Source organism: Lolium rigidum, chromosome 3 (genome assembly GCF_022539505.1).
Source record: "Lolium rigidum isolate FL_2022 chromosome 3, APGP_CSIRO_Lrig_0.1, whole genome shotgun sequence".
In the NCBI taxonomy this organism is placed as follows: Eukaryota; Viridiplantae; Streptophyta; class Magnoliopsida; order Poales; family Poaceae; genus Lolium; species Lolium rigidum.
The window spans coordinates 29034765-29044987 of record NC_061510.1 but is presented as its reverse complement, the minus strand read 5'-3'; positions in this window follow the sequence as shown (position 1 = coordinate 29044987).

The window sequence follows — 10223 nt, the reverse complement described above, 5'->3', positions numbered from 1 at the left end:
GTTAAGAATGATTGTGTCACCTCTTAACATGTTAATTTTTATTATGCACTAACCCTCTAATGAGTTGTTTCGAGTTTGGTGTGGAGGAAGTTTTCAAGGATCAGGAGAGGAGTATGATGCAATATGATCAAGGAGAGTGAAAGCTCTAAGCTTGGGGATGCCCCGGTGGTTCACCCCTGCATATTCTAAGAAGACTCAAGCGTCTAAGCTTGGGGATGCCCAAGGCATCCCCTTCTTCATCGACAATATTATCAGGTTCCTCCCCTGAAACTATATTTTTATTCCGTCACATCTTATGCACTTTGCTTGGAGCGTCGGTTTGTTTTTGTTTTTTGTTTTGTTTGAATAAAATGGATCCTAGCATTCACTTTATGGGAGAGAGACACGCTCCGCTGTAGCATATGGACAAGTATGTCCTTAGGCTCTACTCATAGTATTCATGGCGAAGTTTCTTCTTCGTTAAATTGTTATATGGTTGGAATTGGAAAATGCTACATGTAGTAACTCTAAAATGTCTTGGATAATTTGATACTTGGCAATTGTTGTGCTCATGTTTAAGCTCTTGCATCATATACTTTGCACCCATTAATGAAGAAATACTTAGAGCTTGCTAATTTGGTTTGCATATTTGGTTTCTCTAGAGTCTAGATAACATCTAGTATTGAGTTTTGAACAACAAGGAAGACGGTGTGGAGTCTTATAATGTTTACAATATGTCTTTTATGTGAGTTTTGCTGCACCGTTCATCCTTGTGTTTGTTTCAAATAACCTTGCTAGCCTAAACCTTGTATCGAGAGGGAATACTTCTCATGCATCCAAAATCCTTGAGCCAACCACTATGCCATTTGTGTCCACCATACCTACGTACTACATGGTATTTCTCCGCCATTCCAAAGTAAATTGCTTGAGTGCTACCTTTAAAATTCCATCATTCGCCTTTGCAATATATAGCTCATGGGACAAATAGCTTAAAAACTATTGTGGTATTGAATATGTACTTATGCACTTTATCTCTTATTAAGTTGCTTGTTGTGCGATAACCATGCTTCTGGGACGCCATCAACTATTCTTTGTTGAATATCATGTGAGTTGCTATGCATGTCCGTCTTGTCTGAAGTAAGAGAGATCTACCACCTTAATGGTTGGAACATGCATATTGTTAGAGAAGAACATTGGGCCGCTAACTAAAGCCATGAATCATGGTGGAAGTTTCAGTTTTGGACATATATCCTCAATCTCATATGAGAATAATAATTGTTGCCACATGCTTATGCATTAAAGAGGAGTCCATTATCTCGTTGTCCATGTTGTCCCGGTATGGATGTCTAAGTTGAGAATAATCAAAAGCGAGAAATCCAAAATGCGAGCTTTCTCCTTAGACCTTTGTACAGAGCGGCATGGAGGTACCCCATTGTGACACTTGGTTAAAACATGTGCATTGCAAAGATCCGGTAGTCCAAGCTAATTAGGACAAGGTGCGGGCACTATTAGTATACTATGCATGAGGCTTGCAACTTGTAAGATATAATTTTCATAACTCATATGCTTTATTACTACCGTTGACAAAATTGTTTCATGTTTTCAAAATAAAAGCTCTAGCACAAATATAGCAATCGATGCTTTCCTCTTTGAAGGACCATTCTCTTTACTTTTATGTTGAGTCAGTTCACCTATCTCTCTCCACCTCAAGAAGCAAACACTTGTGTGAACTGTGCATTGATTCTTACATACTTGCATATTGTACTTGTTATATTACTCTATGTTGACAATTATCCATGAGATATACATGTTACAAGTTGAAAGCAACCGCTGAAACTTAATCTTCCTTTGTGTTGCTTCAATACCTTTACTTTGATTTATTGCTTTATGAGTTAACTCTTATGCAAGACTTATTGATACTTGTCTTGAAAGTACTATTCATGAAAAGTCTTTGCTTTATGATTCACTTGTTTACTCATGTCATTACCATTGTTTTGATCGCTGCATCCACTACATAAGTTTACAAATAGTATGATCAAGGTTATGATGGCATGTCACTTCAGAAATTATCTTTGTTATCGTTTTACCTCGCTCGGGACGAGCGAACTAAGCTTGGAGATGCTTGATACGTCTCCGACGTATCGATAATTTCTTATGTTCCATGCCATATTATTGATGATACCTACATGTTTTATGCACACTTTATGTCATATTCGTGCATTTTCCGGAACTAACCTATTAACAAGATGCCGAAGTGCCGATTCTTGTTTCTAGCTGTTTTTGGTTTCAGAAATCCTAGTAACGAAATATTCTCGGAATTGGACGAAATCAAGACCCGGGGGCCTATTTTGCCACGAACCTTCCGGAAGACCGAAGAGCATACGAAGTGGGGCCACGAGGTGGCCGGACCACAAGGCGGCACGGCCAAGGGGGCCCGCGCCGCCCTGTGGTGTGGGCCCCTCGTCGGCCCTCCGACTCTGCCCTTCCGCCTACTTAAAGCCTCCGTCGCGAAACCCCCGATGCGAAAAACCACGATACGGAAAACCTTCCGCGAGACGCCGCCGCCGCCAATCCCATCTCGGGGATTCGGAGATCTCCTCCGGCACCTCGCCGGAGAGGGGATTCATCTCCCGGAGGACTCTACACCGCCATGGTCGCCTCCGGAGTGATGAGTGAGTAGTTCACCCCTGGACTATGGGTCCATAGCAGTAGCTAGATGGTTGTCTTCTCCTCATTGTGCTTCATTGTTGGATCTTGTGAGCTGCCTAACATGATCAAGATCATCTATCCGTAATACTCTATGTTGTGTTTGTCGGGATCCGATGGATAGAGAATACCATGTTATGTTAATTATCAAGTTATTGCATATGTGTTGTTTATGATCTTGCATGCTCTCCGTTATTAGTAGAGGCTCGGCCAAGTTGATGCTAGTAACTCCAAGAGGGAGTATTTATGCTCGATAGTGGGTTCATGCCCGCATTGACACCAGGACGAGTGACGAAAGTTCTAAGGTTGTGTTGTGCTGTTGCCACTAGGGATAAAACATTGATGCTATGTCCGAGGATGTAGTTATTGATTACATTACGCACCATACTTAATGCAATTGTCTGTTGTTAGCAACTTAATACCGGAGGGGGTTCGGACGATAACCTGAAGGTGGACTTTTTAGGCATAGATGCAGTTGGATGGCGGTCTATGTACTTTGTCATAATGCCCAATTAAATCTCACTATACTTATCATGACATGTATGTGCATTGTTATGCTCTCTCTATTTGTCAATTGCCCGACTGTAATTTGTTCACCCAACATGCTTTTATCTTATGGGAGAGACACCTCTAGTGAACTGTGGACCCCGGTCCATTCTTTTAATACCGAAATACAAATCTGCTTGCAATACTTGTTTCATTGTTTTCTCCGCAAACAATCATCTTCCACACAATTCGGTTAATCCTTTGTTACGGCAAGCCGGTGAGATTGACAACCTCAACTGTTTCGTTGGGGCAAAGTACTTTGGTTGTGTTGTGCAGGTTCCACGTTGGCGCCGGAATCCCTGGTGTTGAGCCGCACTACATCCCGCCGCCATCAACCTTCAACGTGCTTCTTGGCTCCTCCTGGTTCGATAAACCTTGGTTTCTTTCTGAGGGAAAACTTGCTGCTGTGCGCATCATACCTTCCTCTTGGGGTTGCCCAACGAACGTGTGAAATACACGCCATCACCTTGCAAGTTGATACGTCTCCGACGTATCGATAATTTCTTATGTTCCATGCCATATTATTGATGATACCTACATGTTTTATGCACACTTTATGTCATATTCGTGCATTTTCTGGAACTAACCTATTAACAAGATGCCGAAGTGCCAGTTCGTTGTTTTCTCGCTGTTTTTGGTTTCAGAAATCCTAGTAACGAAATATTCTCGGAATTGGACGAAATCAAGACCCAGGGGCCTATTTTGCCACGAACCTTCCAGAAGACCGAGGAGCATACGAAGTGGGGCCACGAGGTGGCGACACCACAAGGCGGTGCGGCCAAGGGGGGGCCCGCGCCGCCCTATGGTGTGGGCCCCTCGTCAGCCCTCCGACTCCGCCCTTCCGCCTACTTAAAGCCTCCGTCGCGAAACCCCGATGCGAAAAACCACGATACGGAAAACCTTATCGAGACGCCGCCGCCGCCAATCCCATCTCGGGGGATTACGGAGATCTCCTCCGGCACCCTGCCGGAGAGGGGATTCATCTCCCGGAGGACTCTACACCGCCATGGTCACCTCCGGAGTGATGAGTGAGTAGTTCACCCCTGGACTATGGGTCCATAGCGGTAGCTAGATGGTTGTCTTCTCCTCATTGTGCTTCATTGTTGGATCTTGTGAGCTGCCTAACATGATCAAGATCATCTATCTGTAATACTATATGTTGTGTTTGTCGGGATCCGATGGATAGAGAATACCATGTTATGTTAATTATCAAGTTATTGCATATGTGTTGTTTATGATCTTGCATGCTCTCCGTTATTAGTAGAGGCTCGGCCAAGTTGATGCTAGTAACTCCAAGAGGGAGTATTTATGCTCGATAGTGGGTTCATGCCTGCATTGACACCGGGACGATGACGGAAAGTTCTAAGGTTGTGCTGTGTCTGTTGCCACTAGGGATAAAACATTGATGCTATGTCCGAGGATGTAGTTATTGATTACATTACGCACCATACTTAATGCAATTGTCCGTTGCTTAGCAACTTAATACCGGAGGGGTTCGGACGATAACCTGAAGGTGGACTTTTTAGGCATAGATGCAGTTGGATGGCGGTCTATGTACTTTGTCGTAATGCCCAATTAAATCTCACTATATTTATCATGACATGTATGTGCATTGTTATGCCCTCTCTATTTGTCAATTGCCCGACCGTAATTTGTTCACCCAACATGCTTTTATCTTATGGGAGAGACACCTCTAGTGAATTGTGGACCCCGGTCCATTCTTTTAATACTCGAAATACAAATCTGCTGCAATACTTGTTTTTACTTGTTTTCACTGCAAACAATCATCTTCCACACAATACGGTTAATCCTTTGTTACAGCAAGCCGGTGAGATTGACAACCTCATCTGTTTCGTTGGGGCAAAGTACTTTGGTTGTGTTGTGCGGGTTCCACGTTGGCGCCGGAATCTCGGTGTTGCGCCGCACTACATCCCCGCCGCCATCAACCTTCAACGTGCTTCTTGGCTCCTCCTGGTTCGATAAACCTTGGTTTCTTTCTGAGGGAAAACTTGCTGCTGTGCGCATCATACCTTCCTCTTGGGGTTCCCCAACGAACGTGTGAAATACACGACATCACAAGTCTACATGGCGTCGTGGTTCGCCTCCACCATCGCACCGGCACCATTCTCGACCTAAACCGGATGCCTAGGAGCGGTGACTCGTGCTCGGGCGCGACACAGAAGGTGTGTCCGGTCCCGGAGGAGAGCATGCCGGTGCACCGCACCCTGTTTGACAAAATGACAGCATCTGGCCCGACGATGCACGACCCAGTACGTTTGCTCTCTTAGTGTCTTGCTCTGCCATGTATCATTCATGTGACGTCCGGTGATTCGTAGGCGTATTGGACGGGACGCAATGAGAACGACATCCAGGCCATGATCTACGATGGAGGATTCATTGGTCACGTCAGCGTCGGGACAAGGTCGCATGATCAGTGGCCATTGACGCATGATGGGGTGGACATCGATGGCGCACGGCTGTTCTCCACCCAGCCCACGCAGGCAAAAATTGTCTGCATCGATGACTATTAGGAGGCGCCAACAGGGCATGTCCTCACCGCGGATGATGGTACCTAGAAGAAGGGGGAGAGCCACAGGACTAGCGGCTTCAACGACGATGAGGACAAGTGTTTGTGCGACGCGTGGTTGGTGACCAGCCATGACTGCATCAATGGCGCCCATCAAAAGGGTAAGGTGTACTGGGCCAAGGTGGTCCAGGAGTACCATGAGAGAAAGCGTCTCCCCCTACGAGATGAAAAGCCATTGCACGAAAGAGTCCATCAGAAAAAGATGGAACTACATCAAACAAGAGACCGGAAAGTTATACTCCGCCGTCGAACATGTTGTTGCCAACCCCCTGAGCGGCATTGGCGCGGTTTTAGTGGTAAATAAACGAGCATCATCATTCTATTCTATGTCCAACATTAGCAAACCATGATCCGAGCTTTAACCAATTGCAGGTATCTAGGGCCTTGGAGAGGTTCAAAGCAACGCATAAGACGGGCTTCTATATGGTCCATTGCTGGAACAAGCTGAAGGAAACACAAAAGATTTGCGGCCTACGATGAAGCTATCAAGAATAGGACAACAACGGTTGTCATCAACGGGGAAGACGACGATCCTGGGCAGAAATCCCTTCCACCTCGTCCCCGGGGCCATAAGGTTACCAAGGCCAATCTAGATCGGGAGGCAACAGCCCTTGCGTTCACGCAGACCTTGGAGAAGACGATGGCCGAGAATCAAGCTGCGATGGATAAAAGGGACAAGAAGAAGCGTTTGTAAAAAGAAGCCGCATCTGTCATCTACCTCAACCTCAACCTCACCAAAGAGGTCATTGACATCCAAAGGATGGACGTCGAGGCCAAAAAGGCAGACGCCAAGGCCGAATTATGTGACGCCAAAGCCAGAAGGATGGACGCCGAGACCAAGACCCGTGCAGAGGACATAAGGATCATGCTGGCCGACTTGAGTAACATGGACGATGACACCAGGGCCTAGTTCCTGAAGAAGCGCCGAAATCCGTGCGCGAGACGCTTGATCTGCGGTGCCATTTTCAAGCACCATGGCCTCCTTCTGGACTAGATTTGTTGTTCTCGCCATGTTGTGCCCCTTTTGGACTCTATTTTGCGTCGTACCATCTGCAAAATGTGATGAACTTATTTGATACCCCAATTTGAGCTAATATAATGGCTATATTTTTTGTGCAATTTGATCGTTTAAGCTGTTTTCGGAAATTTCTAAAAAAAATGGCCCGCGCCCGAAATGCGTCAGGCCGCTGGAGCCACCCCGACGCAAACGGACGCACGACCATTTTCGTGTCCGCGGGCCAGCGCAAACGGACACGCGCGGATATTTTGGGCGTCCGAAATGCGTCGGCCCGTTAGGGCATCTCCAACGGGGCGACGCAAATGGACGCGGAGCGACCGTTTGCGTTCGCGCTGACAGAAAATGCGTTCGTACACCGCTCCAGCGGGGCGACGCATAGTGTCTGAGCTGTCCGCGGCGACGCAAATGCGGCGCATATTTGCGCGTGGGATGCGTCGTGGCGGATGCTACGCGGACGTGCCGAGTGGCCGCTCGCTTTTGCACCGGGCCCGCCTGGCAGCGTGCCATAGGGCTCTATCAAGCGCATCGCTTCCGCAGCCTCCGCTTCAGCGGTCATCGCTTCCGTGTCTGCATCTGCGCCGCAGGCTTTGCCTTCAATTTCGTGACTTCCTGTTCTGCATGCGCACTGGCGGGCTGGGCTTCTACGCCGCCATCAATGGTATCGTGTCCCGCGCGCTCCCGACCTTAAAAGTATGCCTGCATCGTCCCTGCCATTTCTCACACCTCCACCCCCAACCCTCGCCGCCGCGCACCACCGCATAACCATGGGTAAGAAGAAGCACGACTCCGAGGCATCAGGCAGCAGCACCAAGAAGGGGGAGAGGACGCACGGGGTGTCGTTGCGCGTCGAGGTGGCGCGGCTCATGCACGCGAACTGGATGCAGTGCAACACCTAGCGGGACGTGCACCTGCCTGGCGGCGGCTGGCGGCTCAGCCACCTTCGGGTGCCTGTCCCGCCCTTGCCTCTGCGCGAGCCAGCCAGGAGCGCCGAGATCCGGCGCAAGTGGCGGTACCTGCCGCCGGACCTCCACGCCGATCCCGCCTTCGCCGTCGACTCCGACAGCTAGTGCACCTTGAGTGAGACCGAGCACGATGAGAGGAGGAAAGAGGGGTTCCTCGGCGACAGGGATTACCCGTTTGACCACCCATCGCCGCCTCATCATCGAACATGGCAGCCGTCGGCGCCTCCACAGGATGAGGACGACGACGACAGCGACGCGCTAGCCTACCACAACGAGGAGGCCACGGACGACAGCGACGACTACGTCGGCTGCATTTTCCATGAATGGCAGGAGGCCATGGTGGAGGGCCGGGAGTTCAAGTACCCGGCGACAATGACTGACGACGAGATCACGAGGCTCAGTGTCCTTGTCTTGGAGGTGGACCGACCGGTGCAGCCGCCGCTGACCTGGTACGCCACCGGCATCATATCGCCGGGCCTCACGGAGGAAGAGGCCCTACGATTGGCGCTCGAGGACTCGTCCCCGCAACCGCTCCTCCACCTCAGCAGTACAATCTGTGGGATGCTCCACCACCACCACTAGCGTGGGATGCTCCACCGCCACCACCGGCGTGGGATGCTCCGCCTCCACCAAATCGAAAAAATACGTCGTGTCGCTGGGGCACCCCCGACGCAAACGGACAGACGGTCGATTTCAACCATTTAGGTCAATGATACGTCTCCGACGTATCGATAATTTCTTATGTTCGATGCCACATTATTGATGATATCTACATGTTTTATGCATACTTTATGTCATTATTATGCGTTTTCCGGAACTAACCTATTGACGAGATGCCGAAGGGCCAGTTCCGTTTTCTGCTGTTTTTGGTTTCAGAAATCCTAGTAAGGAAATATTCTCGGAATCGGACGAAATCAACACCGAAGATCTTAGAATCCCCGGGAGCTTCCGGAACACCCGAGAACCGCCGAGAGAGGGGCCACGGGGGGCCCACACATGGTGGCGGCGCGGCCCGGGAGGGGGCGCGCCGCCCTAGTGTCCGGTGGCCCCAGACCCCCTCTGACCTTGCCCTTCCGCCTATTTAAAGCCTCCGTCGCCAAAACCCTGACACGTTCGACGAAACCAGAGAAAACCTTCCAGAGCCGCCGCCATCGCGAAGCCAAGATCTGGGGGACAGGAGTCTCTGTTCCGGCACGCCGCCGGGACGGGGAAGTGCCCCCGGAAGGCTCCTCCATCGACACCACCGCCATCTTCATCAACGCTGCTGTCTCTCATGAGGAGGGAGTAGTTCTCCATCGAGGCTCGGGGCTGTACCGGTAGCTATGTGGTTCATCTCTCTCCTATGTACTTCAATACAATAATCTCATGAGCTGCCTTACATGATTGAGATTCATATGATGATGCTTGTAATCTAGATGTCATTATGCTAGTCAAGTGGGTTTTACTTATGTGATCTCCGGGAGACTCCTTGTCCCACGTGTGTAAAGGTGACGAGTGTGTGCGCCGTGTGGGTCTCTTAGGCTATATTTCACGAATACTTATTCACTCGTTATGAATGGCATAGTGAAGTGCTTATTTATATCTCTTTATGATTGCAATGTGTTTTGTATCACAATTTATCTGTGTGCTACTCTAGTGATGTTATTAAAGTAGTTTATTCCTCCTGCACGGTGTAATGGTGACGAGTGTGTGCATCGTGTAGTACTTGGCGTAGGCTATGATTGTGATCTCTTGTAGATTATGAAGTTAACTATTGCTATGATGGTATTGATGTGATCTATGCCTCCTTTCGTAGTGTGATGGTGACAGTGTGCATGCTATGTTAGTACTTGGTTTGGTTATGTTGATCTGTCATGCACTCTAAGGTTATTTAAACATGAACATCGAATATTGTGGAGCTTGTTAACTCCGGCATTGAGGGTTCGTGTAATCCTACACGATTAGTGGTGTTCATCATCCAACAAGAGAGTGTAGAGTCTAGCATTTATCTATTTATTCTGTTATGTGATCAATGTTGAGAGTGTCCACTAGTGAAAGTATGATCCCTAGGCCTTGTTCCTAAATACGCTATCGCTGCTTGTTTACTTGTTTTACTGCATCTGTACTTCCTGCAATATTACCACCATCAACCACACGCCAGCAAGCACTTTTCTCGGCACCGTTACTACTGCTCATATATATTCATACCACCTGTATTTCACTATCTCTTCGCCGAACTAGTGCACCTATTAGGTGTGTTGGGGACACAAGAGACTTCTTGCTTTGTGGTTGCAGGGTTGCATGAGAGGGATATCTTTGACCTCTTCCTCCCTGAGTTCGATAAACCTTGGGTGATCCACTTAAGGGAAACTTGCTGCTATTCTACAAACCTCTGCTCTTGGAGGCCCAACACTGTCTACAAGAATAGAAGCACCCATAGACATCG